Consider the following 17,928-nt stretch of genomic DNA (forward strand, 5'->3'; position numbering starts at 1 on the left):
GATGCTAAAGAAAAACTCATTTGCTTTTAGCATCATTTGGCAGAAATCCAACAACTACAAAATTTGATCTTTGTTTGGAAATTTTAATGGATTGTATGTAGATTACACCAGAACACATTTTTTAAAATAAATGCTTTTCATTTTAAACAAATAATTTAAACAAATAAGCAGTTTATATGTTCCTTATTTTGGCTGACAAACATTTGGAATGCAGTTGGATACCCTATGCACTTATCCTATAATAAAAGCAAGTTCATTATTATTTATTTAGATTTTAAGCATGCCTTGATACATGAGAGAAAAAATACTAATGGAAAAATCTGAGAAAATATTGGAATTAGTTAAGATAATAATCCATCACCTATTTTAACAGAAAAAAAATACAGTGCACTGTTTCAAGAACTGGAATTATATATTCTGAACGATCCTAAGCTGATGATCCAGTGGCTTAGGGGAGGCTCTATTGATAATAATCACCTTCATTAGGTAGTCAGCATCTTATTTATCTAACCCTGGGGTTAAACATTTTATTGTAGCAGTCGATTTGGAGTTATAAAATTCTTCTGTTGGGGGTTGTCATTTGGGGAGTAGAGCCTGGGATGCAGCTAAGAAAATCAGTGAAATCTCCAGAATGAACAGCCTAGCACTTTAGTATCTCACTGGGCACCCACAAAAGCAATACTATAGAAAGCAGGTTACTGTTTATGATAGTTGTATTTTCTGTGTTATCTAGAGAAAAACAGGTTCATCCATGCAAAATGAACTGTTTTAGAAGATACTGCTGCTAAAATGAAAGACTTTTCAAAAGGAAAAAGTGATTATTCCAGATGAAATGAGAAGCTCCAATGTCAACCTTACTTCCTGAATCAGCAAAAATCAAAGCTTTACTCAGAATAGGAAATTGGAGATTTTCTTTTAATTTACATATCTTTTTTGCTGAGTATGTTTTAGCTGAAATATGAGAGAACTTCTAAGAGACAGCACTTCTCATTTCTAACCATGTTTTTGCTATGGCATTATAAAATACCACTACTTAGAATTAAGAATACATCAATTTTACTAGCATTAATGTGAAAGAATCAAGAGTTTAAGTCAGAAATAGCTTTCCATTTATGGCATTTTGTTATACGCTCATTAGCTAGGCCAATACCACACCAAACGCCCAGGTATACAGTAAAAATTTTAGCTATCATCAGAACATATCTAAATAGCTAAAGGTTTGGCATATTTAGAAGCAAAATTCCTAAATGAGCCTTAAAATCAAAATCAAGAAAAACATCTTTATTCCAGACACCTTACTGTCATGTATATAAAGTTATGTATATTAATCCTTTTATAAAATGAATGAGAAGTCCAAGTGTAATGAGAAGACCAAGTGTGTTAAGAAGCATAGATAAATTTTGGAAATTATTCTGTTAAATGAATTGGTTGTTTTTAAAATGTAAAATTTTATTCAACACTTTGTAACTGCAAAATTTATAATAGTATAAATATTAAAAATCTGAAAATGTATCTAAATTGTTGACAAGCATATATCTCTTGGCTGTTTTCTCTGCATCAACATTTTACATTAAATGTGTTTAATCCTAGTTGAATTACTTTTTCTTAACAATAAAAAAATGATAGTATGTTAGCAAGAACACATTTTGTTCAATTCCATCTAAATAGGAAGAAATATGTTGTCTGCCCATCTCAATCTCCACCTTTGCTACTCCTACAGTTTCTTGTCCTTTAAGAGTTCTGAGTATGAAATGTGTTTTTTTTCCCCTATGTAAAAACTGTTTTAAATGAATGTTATTCAATGAATGTAAAAAAAAAATTCATCCTTTGATTTATTCTTGAGTGATATGAAAATAATTTAAGATTTCTTATTCACAAACCTTTTTAAACATCAATATTTTGTCTAATGTTTATATAATACTTTATAAGAAGTTTGCAGTAAATCATAATTTAACCTATATGAAACAGATTCTCCAACAATACTTAAACAGCGCATAAACCTTTGAAAATATAAATTTAATATTCTTGGAAACTAGAGTAAATTTGTAACAATCTAAAGCAAAAAAATACTCAATTATTTTATTATGGGAAAGCAAAGAGGATCTGAACTAGCCTTCAGAAAACAAACTCTAATCATAAAAAAGATATGTAAGGAGTTTTTAAAGATTTTTTTATATTTGTTTTCTTCACATAGAGTCACTAATATACAACAAGTAACATTCACAGACTCATATATATACTGCAAGACATATTAATGATCTTTAGATCCCCAAACCTCACCAGCAACTTCTTGTCTTCAAATGATGTAGAAATTAAAACCTAGGGGTAATGTTGACCATTATTCTAATAATTGGCTTTCAATATATCATTTTGCTACATAAATATCTGGACAGCTTACATTTTAAAGCAATTATTAGTTTAAACCTGCTAGTTCCTGCAATCTTAAAACAGAACTGAAAAACTCATTACCGCCATTCCACAATGCCGGCAACATACCTAAATGTGGTATACGCCTCTTTTTACTTTGATATCCAAGGGAATCGTCAAATATTTTTCTCTGTTTTAATGTCTGCTGATCATATCTTAATTGTTCCCATACATTTACCTTCAGTGTTGATATAAAAAGAAAAAACAGTAAAAATAAAAAGTCTTTGCTTAAAAGCTTTATGAATAAATCTCACCCTGAACTAAATGTACAGATGAAGCACAGTGCAGTTAAAAGGCAAGCTGCCCCCATTATGGTTATATGACGTAGAAAACCAACTTCCCCCAACTTTAAAGGGTTCAAACAGGCCAATTCTGTTAAACCTTTCTGTGATAAAAAATAACTTTTCAACAGTGTACAGAGGCTAAGGGATGGCCAATAATAAAAATGACACTGCAGTGGCCTACCCTTACAGAAGAAGCTGGTTTTTATTGACTGAGCTAAAATATATTTGCTGTTTTCTATGGCAGTATCCCATGCTTAAAACCCTCCCTTCCTGCCTTTGTTCAGCTCTTTTGCTAGCAACCAAGTGCTTTCTTTTGGTTCAGCCTAGTAAAAAGCCAAAGGACTAGAACATGAGGGTCATCAAGGTCTACAAGGTAGATGAACAAACCAACAAAGCAACATCACAGAGCAAAGAGCAAAGGCATTACAATAAGAATCTAATTACAACAAAAAGAAAAGTCTATATAAAACAATCATAATTACGAAAAATAGTAAACACTGGAGATTGCCAAGAATGGCTGCTTTTGCTTTATATAAATGCTTAGATAATGTTCTTTTTAATAAGAATTGAAACCCAGGACATTATTATTTTTAGATTCGAATGAAATAAGTCCTGCAGCACGCGCAATACAATGATCTATTAATTAGGAAACATTATGCTAAATCTGTGTGTGAATGAGGGTGTACTATTAAGTCCTTTGGCTTTTTCTAATTAGTAACGAATTTCTTTTAATCTATGTATAACACTAACTTCCCAATTTGTTGTGTTGCTCCTGAAGTTTAAAAGCAAAATTAACCACAACTACAAAGAGGCCTAAGCCACATGGTAGAAACAATCAACATGGAAAATAACCATAGAATTTGCTTATTTTTTGATCCTATAAAGGTTAAGAATGAAAATAATTTCATAATTATTTACAAAAAGCACCTCTTCCTGCTTTTGTTTTCCCAACTACCATTTCTTACTAATGATGTGACTGTGGGTTAAAAAAAAAGGCTAGATATTAGTGAAGCTGCAGTTTCCTTTTTAAGTCTTTACTACAATCATAATGTTAATTGCTGCCATCACATTCATTCTTATGCCAAGCCTGCAGTGGGACAAATGGGAATTTGATGATTTGAAGCAAAGTAAAATAGTTGGAATGATCAATCAGGTGAGATACAGGCTTCTGAATAATTGCAAAAGAATAAAATTTGATTTTGGCAAAATCAAAACCAAATTCTGCCTTTAATAAAGGCCATTTTAAAAACAGGTAGATATCAGGTGTATGGGGAGAAGTTTATCATTAAGCAGTTTGCTGGTAACACATGCACAAAAAAATCTCATTATTTCACTAATCTAAGGTTTCTTCTTCCCTTTTCTCTACTTCTCAAAGAATATCTGAACACAAAGAAAAAAGGAGCCAAATACTTAAAATATACCTGTTAAGAAAAAAACTATTGAGTAAGATATGACACAATCTAAACATTTTATATTATCTTAGTAGGTATGTTTTCCAGAAACACCTCATAGACACGTATGAACAGGCAAAACTTACATAAAAAATTCAAGAATGCTTCAAACTAACAGGCAAAAGTTCGTACTTCATCCCCCTTTCCCTATTCTTTTTTGACAAAAGTAACGTTAGAAACTATTTTAAGGTCACAAACAAATCTGGTCAAGCAGGATAGGATCAGTACTGACTTTTCAGTACAGATGCCTAGAATAAGAAATTGATCCTTTCTCTAGAGTGTTAATCTCAAGGACAAAAGACCATGGCAGAAGAAGTCAAGAATGAGAATGCTTTTTTTCTAATTATCGAGGCAATCAGAAAACAAAATAAACTCTGAAAGTTAAATAGGTAAGAGTTTTACATGTCAATAATAATCTCTAATCTCAGGGTTATGAAACACAAATGAGAAATTAATGTGAAAGAGCCTTGCTAACCACTAAGAACTACACACATGAGGAGTTATGATCACTATTATTTCCCTTTAAATGTCTCTGCTATATATCATGTTGTAATCCAGAAAAATGATGAGTAAATTAAAATATCCCCATAATCTGATGGTGGCTCAAACACCAACTCCTTCATGAAGCCTGCCCTGATTTCCTAAGGAGAAACTGGTTGCTCACTCCTTAATGATCACTTTATATTAAACTTGCATGCATATCCTATCTCTCCTATAAGGTTAAGAAGTTCCTCAAAGGCAGGAACGATGTCTTATTTACCTTTGTGTCTGCCATGAAATTTAGATGATAAAAATTTATGAATTATTTTACTAAGTACCATCGTCTCAAATAATATTTACTTGACCTTCATGTGAAAATACAGGGCATAGAGTTCCTGGTTCTAAGAGATTTTCAGTATGGTTAAGGAGATGAATGTAAATAAGAAGCAGTACAACAATAATTTTAAAAAATAACTTTTTAAGTGATATAGTTAAGGAGAAAGATGTTGGGGAAAAGGAAGGAAATACAGGGGGGAAACAGAATCTTGAACATGTGGATAGGATCACTACCTGTTCATGAAAACTTAAATCTTGCTAGAAAACAGCACAGAGAGTAATTCCAGTTAGGGCTTGTGAATCTGAAAGGAATATGGCTAAATGACGCATTGCTCAGAGAACTATTTTCATGTAAAGCCAAAAGTATAATCTCACTCCAGTGGGATACATTCATTCAGAGCATGAAAGCCAGGGCACCTGAAGTTCATTTTGAAGGGCAAAAGGGTATCTTGGGCCTTCTTCCCGGTTTTGTTTTTGTGTCTTTTTAAAAGGAATTCTAGGTTGGGTGCTCAATCTCCACAAAGCTGCTGTATGGCTTGACTAGTACTGGTTTCCTAATAGAAATGCCTTTGGTAAGAGAACTTTCTTCAACAAGCTAGATGGGAAGAGTTGAAATAACAGCTGTAAAATAGTCCCTGGAGGCAACTTCTGGGAGATAGGCACCCCTCTTGAAGAAGTTCAAATTGAAGGCGTTTGAGTGAAAGCATGTCTATGAAACAACCTCAAAGGCAAGAGATTATGAGACTCAGGAGATGGAAGGATGTTTTTGAAGCAAAAATGTAACAACTGAAGTGGAACTGATAAATGATTTTTCAACTTAGCCTTTCATCCTTCCAAGGTAGATAAATTGAGTAAGCTGCACTGTGCTATGCATGGGTCTACCAGATGAAGCTTATAGTGTGCTTTGCGTAGGCATTAAAAATCTCATAGCACTTTAGATAAATAAAAGGTAAAGAGATAGCCTGTGAGCCTTGGTTAAAATATGTGTTAAAATATAACTTGGTGTTCTTTGGTTGGCATAAATCTTTTAGCGGGGTTAATTGACATATTGACATAAAAGATGAAAAAAAAATCACTTTTAAATTGTCTTAAAATCTAGTTCTATACATCAAAGTTATTTTTAAAATTATACTTTGAAAAGATTAAATGATACTGTAGGTGGAATAGTGTAGCAGGCATTCAATAAATAATTGTTGAAAAAATGGCTGAAATATCTCCATTGAGCTACCCTGAGAAACATTTAAATGACAAATAGAAGAGCCCTGAAAGAATTGCTGAAGTTTTCAAAAAGACTATTTAATCACATTTTATTAAAACATTATTGAGTGTAATGTACATAGGATTCTGCATCAGATGCCATATGTTCAAGATTTTGGCCTTATAATAGATAACAATTTTATCTCTTTAGTACCCATCCCCTTTCTATGGAAACAGAACAGTGTTTCTTATTGGAAAAATCATTCTTTATGGCTTGCATGATGAGTGATGATCACTCCTCCCCCATTTCACCTTTCTTCACACCCCCACCATTAAGAGGAGTGGGTACACGATTCCAGCCTGACCAATCCAAGTATCAGATCCCACTGACTGAATCAGGAATAACTCAAGCTGAACCAGTGAAAGAACTTCACAGAGCTTTTACCAGAATTATGAAAAAAGAGGCACTGTCTTTGTCAGAGACATAAGCGTTAAGGACCATGTCAGTTTGAAGCTGCCAAAATCCGTTTTTCCCCCAACTCGAGCCAGCTTAAGAATGAAGGCAGCAAAAAGGAAAGTAGAAATGAAAAAAGAGAGAGAGAGTTAGTGTTAATGTTTAGGTCTCCAGAATAGTTCTAAAATAATATACCTTTGCTAAGGCCAGATAAACGCCTAGATTTATCTTTGCCCCCTCTCCTTCCCCTTTCCTCCCCTCCCTTCCTTTGGATTCTGTTATTTGCAACCAAGAGCCCAGATTATTAAAAGCCTCTGCCACCTACTCTTGATCCTGTCAGTTTCCTGTCATTCCTTTATACACTGTCACTCTCTGCTACTCCCAGTAATTCTTATCTCCACCGCGGTACTAAAAGATGGTGGATGAATGCTGAGTTGGCGATGTATCTATTTTATTGTTACTTGAACTGGCCACTAAACAAGGTAAGTAATGCAGGGATTTATGGACAAAGACTATAGAATCTGTCCTTAAGGAGATCATAGTCTCTAAAGGTTCAAACAGAATTGTCATATCCTAATCGACACTTGTCTACAATTAAGAAAAAATTTTGCAGAAAAGTTCTCTTAGTAAGAAGCCCAATCAAAATAAATAAAAAGTAATCTTTATAAGGATATTATACCACTAAATCCAATTAAAAGTCCAAAAGCCAAGAGAGGAAGAGAGGGAGAGAGAGAGAAGAGAGAGAGGGGGAGGAGGAGGGAGAGAGTTGGAGGGTTCCTTTTATTACTGAGTTCTGAAAGTATTGTTAATTATAAGCACCCCATCTTCAATCCAAATAGGGTGGCCCTATGCCTGGAGAGAGCGGTGGGGGGGGGAGGGAGGGATGGAGGAGGAGAGAGCGTGAGAGTGAGAGAGAACTGATAGTCTACATTTATCCCAGATCATATGCTTAAAATTTGCTGAGGAAAATGACAGCATTTGGAATAATTTTAATTCCTATCCTCAGAGGTTATAGTAAAATGAGATAATTTAGACAAAAACACAAACAACTTACAGAGTTTTTTGGGGTCGTATTAGGGGAAATTTAGCATTAGAAATAACACAAAAAGCGCAACCAAGTATCTTTATAAGAGGGAGGCAGAGGAAAATCTGAGACACAGAGGAGAAAGCAATATGAAGATAGAGATTTGAAGATGCTGCACTTCAAGATTGGAGTGATGTGGCCCAAGCCAAGGAATACTGGCAGCCACTAGAACTGGAAGAGGCAAGGAACAGATTTTCCTCTAGAATGTCCAGAAGGAGTCTTGCTAATGCCTTGATTTTTGCCCAGTGATACTGATTTTGGACTTCTGGCCTCTAGAAGTATGACAAAATAAACTTCTGCTATCTTAAGCCACCAAGTTTGTGGTCATTTGTTATAGCAGCAATAGGAAAGTAATACAAATATTATGTTAATTAAAGTATCTGATTGTTATATTTACACATGCATATATTTTTTATAGAAGTGCTTAAGAATTGTGTATGCAAAATTTGGTGAATTAAACCAGAACAGCATTAACTGCCTGAGGCAAGAATCATCAATGGACGTTAAAACCACTAGGTTAAAGTTAGCTGAAAAACAGGATAGTCACATCATTTCAAAGTATCTCCCTACAGACTGCTTACAAAGGAAAAAAAAAACATATCTTTATTGTAGAGAAATCTGGTGAAACCATCTCAATCAAGTGATCAGAGTTGACACCAACAACAGGACAAACTGAGACTTGAGCTTCCAGATGTGACGCAATGAGAACACATTCACTTACACAGTATTCCTGCCAAAAAATTATATAACCTGAATCTACTCATGACCAATTCAAATTAAAGGACATTCTACAACTCACCAAAACTCTTTTAAAATGTCGACATCAATAACATGAAAAACAAACAAACAAAAACTGACAAACTATTCAAAATTAAAGGAGACTCATGAAACAACAGATAAAAAAACAGAACAGATCATGATTTGAAGAAAGGCAGAGGGCTGGGAACAGACTGTAGTAAAAGATGCTATTAGAACAATAGGTGAAATTTTAATTTGGACTATACATTAGATAAAACAATTTTATCAATGCTAAATTTCTTGAATTTGCTAACTATGTTGTAGCTATCTAAGATAGTTAAGATATTCTGAAATATTTAGGGATAAAAGGACACAATGTTTATAAGTTACTCTCAACTAATCCCCAAAACATTATAATAATTATAATAATAATAATAAATTGGTACGTGTGTATGTGTGTAGAGGAGGAGGGGAAGAAGGAGGGAGAGAAGTTGAGAAAGCAATTATGGCAAAAATGTTAACAATTATTAAATATCTAGGTGAAGGGTATAATTATTATATTATTATTCCTATTATTATTATTCCTGCATGTTTTTATAAATTTGAAATATTTCAAAATAAAACATTAAAAAAATTTGTTGAACATTTGATCTTATGGGGGACTAAGGTATAGAACAATCTACCTTCAGATCTAATGTAAGTGGTGTATGCCATTAACACTACACATTTAGCAATGGTTAAAAATGAAAACAAATCACCAAGTGAGAAAATGCCATTTCTAAACACTGCCTAGAATACCTGTAATAGATAGAAAAGATATAATTTATTTTTATGCCCCTTTTTGCAATTTAGTTGACAACATAAAGAATATGTTAATATTTTTAATGGTAAAAATGTAACTCATTTTAAAATTATTTCTAAAAACATAAAATATATTAACTATATAAAATATGTCAAAAATTAGAATAAATTTGATCAAATAAGTAAGTAATCTAGTTTACGATTCAAGTCACATATCAATTTGACATAATTTTTAAAATCTCAATGTCTGTTTTCTATAATATAAATTTGAATATAGATTAGAATCAAAATTACTTGGAGTGAATTCTTTCATAGATGTAATTTACCTTCAATAGGTAAACATATTACTCTCAAGTTGCTTTTTCTTACTTTATTTCAGAACAGAAGACGACAAAGGCAGCAAAATGATATATAAAAAAATAGACTGCAAAAAAGTGAGTAAAAAGCATTCTCCACAAATACATAATAGTCTACATATATCTAAAATTATAAACTCAGTCCTGAAAAATTCACATATATACTCTAAACATTAAGATAAAAGGCTATGCCTTCACAGATTTAACAATATGTAATAAAAGAAATATTTTAAAAGATGGATTTAAGAAATAAAAAACTTGATTTGTTAGTCTTTTTTGCCCTGTTGAGAATGTTGAATCACTCATGATTTATCACTTCTGCTAAATATTATAAAGCTTTGAACACCTAAACATCTAAATCAATTCCTTCTCAAGTACCATGAGGTCAAAGTGGTCTCTGAAGACCAGATGGGCTGAATCAGGATGTACTTCCTGGTCAGTCTAAGTCTGTCCAGAATTCCATAACCAAGACACCTAAATAAAATACCATCAAGGGAACCTTGCAGGATGGATAACATGGCATCATAAGTAAACTGTAAAGCTCTCAAAAAGAGGCAGTCTTTGTGGACTACTGTTGTATCTCCTACTACCTTCAGAGAAATCCTGTGTATACAGTGGGAACTTCACTGCCTAACTTACCAATAGATAGTAGATCTGTTGATATTCCTAGAATAATGTTTTATGAAATAACAAATATAAAAATACCCTTCAATTTTAAAATGATTCACATATCAATGTACTTTAACATCTGAGATGATACTACTTTTAAAGCAAGTATTTCCCTGAGAGGGCTCATCTACAGCAATCCATATACACGTAATTTAGAGATGGAACAGGAACAAAGATGCACTTAAACCTCTAAACCAACATCACGAAGTTGGGAATACGGTCCTATGTGAATTATTACTGGTCAGGATAAAACACGAAGCACAAACCAGAAGCACCTCACACTCTCAACAAATGATTTCTGAATTTGACCTAGCAAGTCTCCTCTCCAATCTGAACAGTTAAAGCAATAAAAAGACACATTAATACTTTTATCAAAAAAAAAAATAAGTGAAAGGGAAGAAATGACTTGAAAATGACTCTTCCATGTTATGGAATGTATCAGTATTTTGTTCCTTTAATGGATATACCACAATTTGCTTATTGATCACCAAGTGATTGACATTTAGGTTATTTCAGATTTTTGTCTCTTATGAAAATACCTGCTAAGAATATTTAAATACAAGTCATCTTGTGACATGTTTTCATCTCTCTTGAGTAAATACCTGGGAGTAGAACTGCTGTGTCAGATGTTACGGTACATATTTAACTTGACAAGACTCTTCCAAACAAGGCTGTGTAATTTTTCTTTCTGACCAGCAATATATGTGAGTTCTTATTAGTTCACATCTTCCACATATCTGGAATTGTCAATCTTTTCATAGCTTATTCTAGTGGATGCTAGTGGTATCTGGTGGTTTTAAGTTTCATTTTCCTAATGACTAATGATATTGATCTTTTAATGAACGTATTTACCATTTGTATATCTTCAAAAGTAAATATCTATAAATCTTTTGACCATTTTTACTTGGGTTGTCCATCTTCTTACTGAATGGTAAGAGTTTACTACATACTCTGGATACTTGTACTTCGCAGATATTTTCTCCAGGCCTGTGGCTTGCATTTTCAGTGTTTTTATATATAATATACCTATGTTATTTCAGTTTCTTAAAGTATCTTTTAAAGAATATTTAAATTTTTTAAGTTTAATTTTTTTACATTTTAAATAGCTTGTGTTTTATGATTATTTTAAAAACATATGATTAACCCAAGGTTACTCAAATTGCCTCTTGTTTTCTTTTAGAGCTTTCACAAATTTAGTTCTTACTTTAAATCTACGATACATGGAAAGCCAACTGGTATAGCATCAATTTGTTAAAAAATCTTTCTGTTCCTCTGGTGGGACCTTTAAGTGAGTCTATTTTCAGACTCTATTCTGCCATATATACCTATATGTCTAACAACATCATACTGCCTGGATCACCTGATCACTGTATTCTAGGGCCTTTGCATTTTTAAATACATTTTATAATCAATTTAGAAAATTTCACCTAAAAGAAAAAGCCTCTTGGGATTTTGATTAATATTGGATTGACTCTATAGATAAATCTGAAAAAAAAACCTGACACTTAAAAATATTGACTCTTCTGATCCATGAACATGGAGTAGCTCTTCATTTATTTAGATCTTTAAATTTTCTCTTCTTCATTTTATAGTTTTCAGTGTAAAGGGCTTACACATTTTTGTTACAATTAACACTATGTATTTCATTTTATGATACTATGGTAAAAGGCATTTAAAAAATTCAAGTTCCAGTTGTTCATTGCTAATATACACAAACACAATTGTTTCCTGCAACTTTGCTAAGCTTATCAGTTCCAGTAACTATTTTATGGATCTCATAAATTTCTAAATAAATTCTCATGTCATCTGCAATTAGAGACAATTTTATATCTTTCTTTCCAATCTGTATGCTCATTTCTTTTTCTTGCCTTATGGCTCAACTTCCAGTACAATACTAAACAGAACTCCTGAGAAGGGACAGCTCTGTCTTGTTCCCAATTGTAGAGTAAGAGTATTCAGTCTTTAGTTGTAGGTTTTTTAAAGAGGCCCTCTATGGGGTTAAGAAAGCTCCCCTTTTATTCCTAGTTTGCCAAATTTTTTTTTTAACCTGTCATGAATGGGTGTTGAATTTTGTAAAATGCTCTATCTGCATTTACTGAGATAATCATATGGTTTTTCTCCATTAGTCTATTAATATACTGAATAACACCGATTAATTTTCACATGTTAAACTAACCTTATGTTGCTGGAATAAATCTTACTTGGTCATGACATTTTAAGCTTTTTATATATTACAAGATTTATTTCTTAATATTTTAAGGATTTTTGTGTCTATCTTCATGAAGGATATTATGTCTTGTCATGGTAATGCAAGCCTTATAAAATGAATTAGAAAGCATTACCTCATCGTCTATATTCTGAGAGAGTTGTATAAAATTAGTATTATTTCTTCTTTAAAGTTTGGTATAGTCTACCATCTGAAAGCCATTTGAACCTGGAGGTTAATCTATGGGAAGGTTTTTAACTTGGTAGTTAAAAATTCAACTTTTGTAAGAGCTATTCAGGTGATCTATTGCTTCTTAACTAAATTTGGCCTGCGTCTTTCAAGAAATTTGTCCTTTTCAAAGTTGCTGAACTTATTAAGATTCTTCATAAAACACTCTTTTATCCTTTAATATCTGTAGGATCTATGCAATGTCCCTTCTTTCCTTACTGGTAATGGTAATTTACAACTTTACTTGTTTTGTTCCTGATCAATCTAGCTAGATGTTTTTCAGCCTTACTATTTTTTTGAAAAGGATTAGCTTTTGACTTCACACATTTTCTTTATGGCTTTTCTGTTTTTTAGTTCATTAATTTTTGCTCCTTCTTATTTCCTTCAGATTGCTTACTTTGGGTTTACTTTTTTCTTGTTTTATGAGATAAAAGTTTAGATCATTGATTTGTGACCCTTTCTTTTCTTCTTTCCTTCCCTCCATCCCTTCCTTCCTAGAATTTGTATATAATGCTATAGATTCCCCTCTTTTACAAATGATGTCAGCAAATGGTAGAGTAGAAAACTCCAAAAGCCCACCCCTCCGCAAAAGCAACAAAGCTGAAGAAACTGTCAGAATCAACTTTTTCAAAACTATGGAATCAAATCAAAAGCTTACAACCACCCGGAGAATGCTTAATGAAGAAACAGCCAACTGAATTTTGGTAAGAGAGCTTTGTGTCATTTTAACTTACCAAGATACCATTCTCTAGTCCTCAGCTCAGTGACAGCCTTGAAAGACAACAGCCGACATTCTTGATATGGGTTACAAGCACCAGAGGGAATAATATAAACCTTTTCTCAAAGAATTGTAATTTTTTGTTTTGATCTATCTGGTGGCTTGCCTTTATTTCACCTAACTTTCTCATGGCTGAAGTGGTAAGGAATGTGTTCGTGTTCGTTTTGTTTGAGGTGGGGGGAGGCAGTGTCTCTGAAAAATATTTAAAGGCAAATGTCTTAACTGCTGCCATGCTGGGCAAGGGACAACAGTTGGGGCAAACAATATATAAATTGAAAAGCCTGGAAGGAAAGGCTAAAAGAGGAGATGTTTTGGGGAATAAGGGCTTTGAAAACTCCTGCATATTCCAGGGAACACAGAAGGCCACAAATCTGACTACTGCTAGGCACATGCCCAAAAAGATCTGGAAAGGCTCTAAGTTCCCACCTCTGGCTGACTTCCATGTCATAAATTGCTCAACTGAATGTTAAAGGTATGCATAACACACGATACAGAGCCTACATGCAAAGACTTAAGAAGGTGGCAGGGAGTTTTGTGGTGGTTGTGTTGGTGGTAGGGGAGGTTTCCCAGCATTTAAGGAGATATTTGTCAAATCACTAGCTGATAACTAAGTTAACAGAACAGATACTTTAGTGGCCACATACAACAAAGAATATAGATTTTAGAAAAGCAGTTCAGAAAAGTCACTAAGCGACTAAGCAACAATTACAAGCAGCAGGAGCAACAAACCCTAGCAAGGAGGAAAAATCGAATTTCCAGAGTTGCCACATTATAATATAAATGTCCAATTTCCAACAAAAAATTATGAGGCATGCAAAGAAAGTACGGTCAATATGCAGGAAAAAGAAATTAACAGAACCAGACCATTTAGCAATAATAGCTGGAGATGCGTGACTACTCATCTTTCAAACAAAGGTAGAATAACTAGACACGTGGATATCGAGCACTTGAAAAAACCCTATTAAACCAACAAGACCTAACAAATATATACATAAGCATGTACATATGTATAGATATATATACACATACATATGTGTGTGTGTGCATATCTATATCTATCTATCTATCTATCTATCTATCTATCTATCTATCTATCTATCTATCTATCTATATTTCTATCAAATGACAACAGAACACACAAGTCTTCCCAAGTACACATGGAACATCCTCCAGGATAAACTCATAGACTACATGTTAGGCCAAAAAACATGTTTCAATAAATTTTAAGGCTGAATCATAAAAAGTATCTTCTTTGACCACAATGGAAAGAAACTAGAAATCAATGACAAAAGGAAATCTTAAAAACATAAAAAAATAAGTGGAAATTAAAGAATCAATGGAGTTAAAAAGAAATCACTAAGGTAGTTTAGAAAATACTTTAAGACTGAAAACAAAAACACAACATACCAAAACTTGAGATGCAGCAAAAGCAGGTCTGAGAGGCAAATTTATAGCTGAAATGCTTTGCATGATAACCCTCTAATTAGTCTTTCTCCAGCCTCAGGTAATTTATTCCCAACATATCAAAGATCAGTCCTGAGCCGATCCTTCTGTAACCTACAACTAAAAACTCATCCTTCTGTAACTTTCCTCCAAGGTTGTTATAATTATAGATAAATTTGTGGAGAGCTGGTATCTTAATAATAGAGACTTCCCATCCAGAAATCAGGTATGCTTCTCCATCTTCTTTAACATCTCAGTTGATTTTTATATATATTCTTCATAGATTCTATACATTTCTGTTAAGTTAATCCTGAGGTTGTTTGTTTATTCACTTTACTATTGAAAATGATACATAGTTTGAAAGGAGATATTCATATCTAATTCACTTTTGAATTCTTTACAGAACTTAGTATAATGCCTTACACAAACTCAACATATTTGTTAATGAGTAAATAACTAGTGCTTCATATTTATATATAATATTAATTTCTAAACTTGTAGTTTACAATAAAGCAAAATTTTTAACCATCCACTAAAATCATTTTTAAAAGTCATGCAGGAATCATGTTTTACTCTCCTCCCATTCATTTCCTATATTCGATTGATCAACAAGTATCATTTTTTTCTTTCACTTTTTCTTGGGTTTACTCTCTGTTCTATTCTCATTTACCTTAATCTTGTTACTCATAACCATGATCTCTACTCACAGAAACTATGTTTTCCTATTTTTAAGAACTGTGTTCTAACCATCCAATGACTCATTCCAAAATTAGTTTCCATGTTCCTCTGCAGAATCCAATATTAACTACCTATATCTTAAAACGGTCCACATTTTGCCTCTATTATCTTTGCCTGTTTATATATTCTTTGGTATTTTCTCATCTTCTACTATCCTAAATGGGTTCCCTTAGCTATTCTGTATTCACTTATTTGATTTTGGTGATCTAATTCATAATCCTGCCACACTATAGATGATTTAACTATGAAAATCTTATTCGTATTCTGTCCCTTTCTATTTCACTACCACCATCCTTTCTCAGGTCCTTAAATCACTAGTACTATAATGATTTTTTCTTTATTATTATTATTTTATTATTATTTTTTTAATGCCTACAGATCCTGGTATTCCGAGGTGGTCTCCCATCCAAGTACTAACCAGCTCCGACCCTGCTTAGCTTCCGAGATCAGATGAGATCGGGCACATTCAGGGTGGCATGGCCATAGACTATAATGATTTTCTTGTCTCAGGTTTCCCAAACTCTATCCTGCATCCCGATGGGTTAATTGTATTGTCAACATTTTACTAGACCAATTGAAAAACTTTCAACAGCTTTGTGAAGCTTAGAACAGTATTTTTCAAATTGTGCTCCACAGAGCAATAAAGGTTCCACTGATATGCCTCTGTGTCTATTTTGGTGGGACTTGGTAAGTAAAGCTCCATGTTCCTCAATGCCTGAGTCAATTAAGGCAACACTGCTTTAATCTTTTTTACACACTGAGGTTAGTAGCAACATTCTGCTTGAAGAGACAGTTCCACTGCTTGTGTAGAGAAAAAAAACCTGAAAAAGTTTTAGAGAAAAAAATCCAACTTGCTCAACTTGCATTCAGTCTTCACAAAACCACTCCCCAAAGTTCCTTATTTTTCCAATCATATTACTCTATCTTACACTCAATTTTCAACTTAACTGAGACTTCTTTCCTTATTGTTCTTCATACAAAACTTAATGTTTACCTCCACCTCTTTGTTCATTTTCTTTTCCCTGCCAACAACACCCTTCTCTCTACCTCCAGAATTCTACTTACCCAGAATGCCTTATCTTTCAAGGCCCTGCACAAATGCTAGCTAGCCCTGTAAGAAACTTTTCAGGGCTTTAATTTTTCCCTTCTTCAAACTCCCATAGTACTGTCAGTAACTCACATTGGACATAACCATGTGACTAATAACCTTCCTTTTATGATCATCTGTCTTAACAGTCTATCCAGAACATAAACTCCTCAAAAATAAGCGATCATATTGTAAATCCTACATAGCTTCTGAAGCCCTTAGCATAGGACTGATCAATAGCTGCCTAACTGGTCTCACTGATTACTTGTACAAATAATAACTTCATCACCTCTTTACTCAGGAACATAACATGATTTACAAGGGTCTACCACATCATCTGCCATCTAGTAATCTATCCTCTCTTTCCTTATTAACACAGCCTCATTTCCACTGCTCCAATGAGCCCAATGACCTTTACTACACATAGGTTCATTTTATTCTCTACACTTTCCTCACTCAAAGTATGTCCTTAACTTCCTTGATATCTTTTCAAATTCTGTCTAGTCTTCTAAGATCAGTTCAAATCACATTTCTTAAAAAATAAATAGTGAACCAAAAAACCTTCATGGACAATTGACGTCATATTGACTTTCTTTAAACTCCTACCGAACTTATTTTTAGACTTGTATAATCCGAAAATCTACCAGATTATGTCTTAAATGTCCTATAACCATTTCAGATGTAACAATATTGCCTACCCAATTACCTTGGGGTCATGAAGCATTTTTCTATAACAACATTTCCTTTTATATCCTTTAGGACTATTAATAAGCACAAAAAAAACTGGTCTTCAAAAAGTGCTATGAAAATACAGAGGCTGAATGATTAGGCGTAGTTTTAACGAAGATTAGTCCTAAATAGTGTTTTAAAGCAAGAGGAATTGGTCAAGAATTGCTGTTCAGTCTGGGAAGGAGAAGAAATGCACACAGCAGAAATTAAGCCATCTCTAAGAACTAATTTACAGGTATAAGGTTGGTGAGTACCTAATCCAGGAGTCAGAAAACTTTTTATTAAGTGCCAGATAACAAATACCTTGAGCTTTGCATGCTATACAGTCTCTATTATAACTACTCAACTATGCCACAAAGGCAGCTTTAGACAATATGGAAACGAATGAGTGTGACTTTGTTTCAATAAAACTTTCTTTACAAAAGCAGGTGTTGAACCAGAA

At 33.3% G+C, this 17,928-nt stretch overlaps 1 protein-coding gene and 1 pseudogene across 4 annotated transcripts in view; both read right to left on the reverse strand.

The window, feature by feature from the left end:
* ZCCHC7 (zinc finger CCHC-type containing 7) overlaps positions 1-17,928 on the reverse strand; it is a 192,276-nt gene that overhangs the window by 94,166 nt on the left and 80,182 nt on the right. The window lies entirely within an intron of this gene.
* Positions 16,040-16,158, reverse strand: LOC112479460 (annotated as a pseudogene).

This window comes from Pteropus alecto, unplaced genomic scaffold (genome assembly GCF_000325575.1).
Source record: "Pteropus alecto unplaced genomic scaffold, ASM32557v1 scaffold114, whole genome shotgun sequence".
NCBI classification, from domain to species: domain Eukaryota; kingdom Metazoa; phylum Chordata; class Mammalia; order Chiroptera; family Pteropodidae; genus Pteropus; species Pteropus alecto.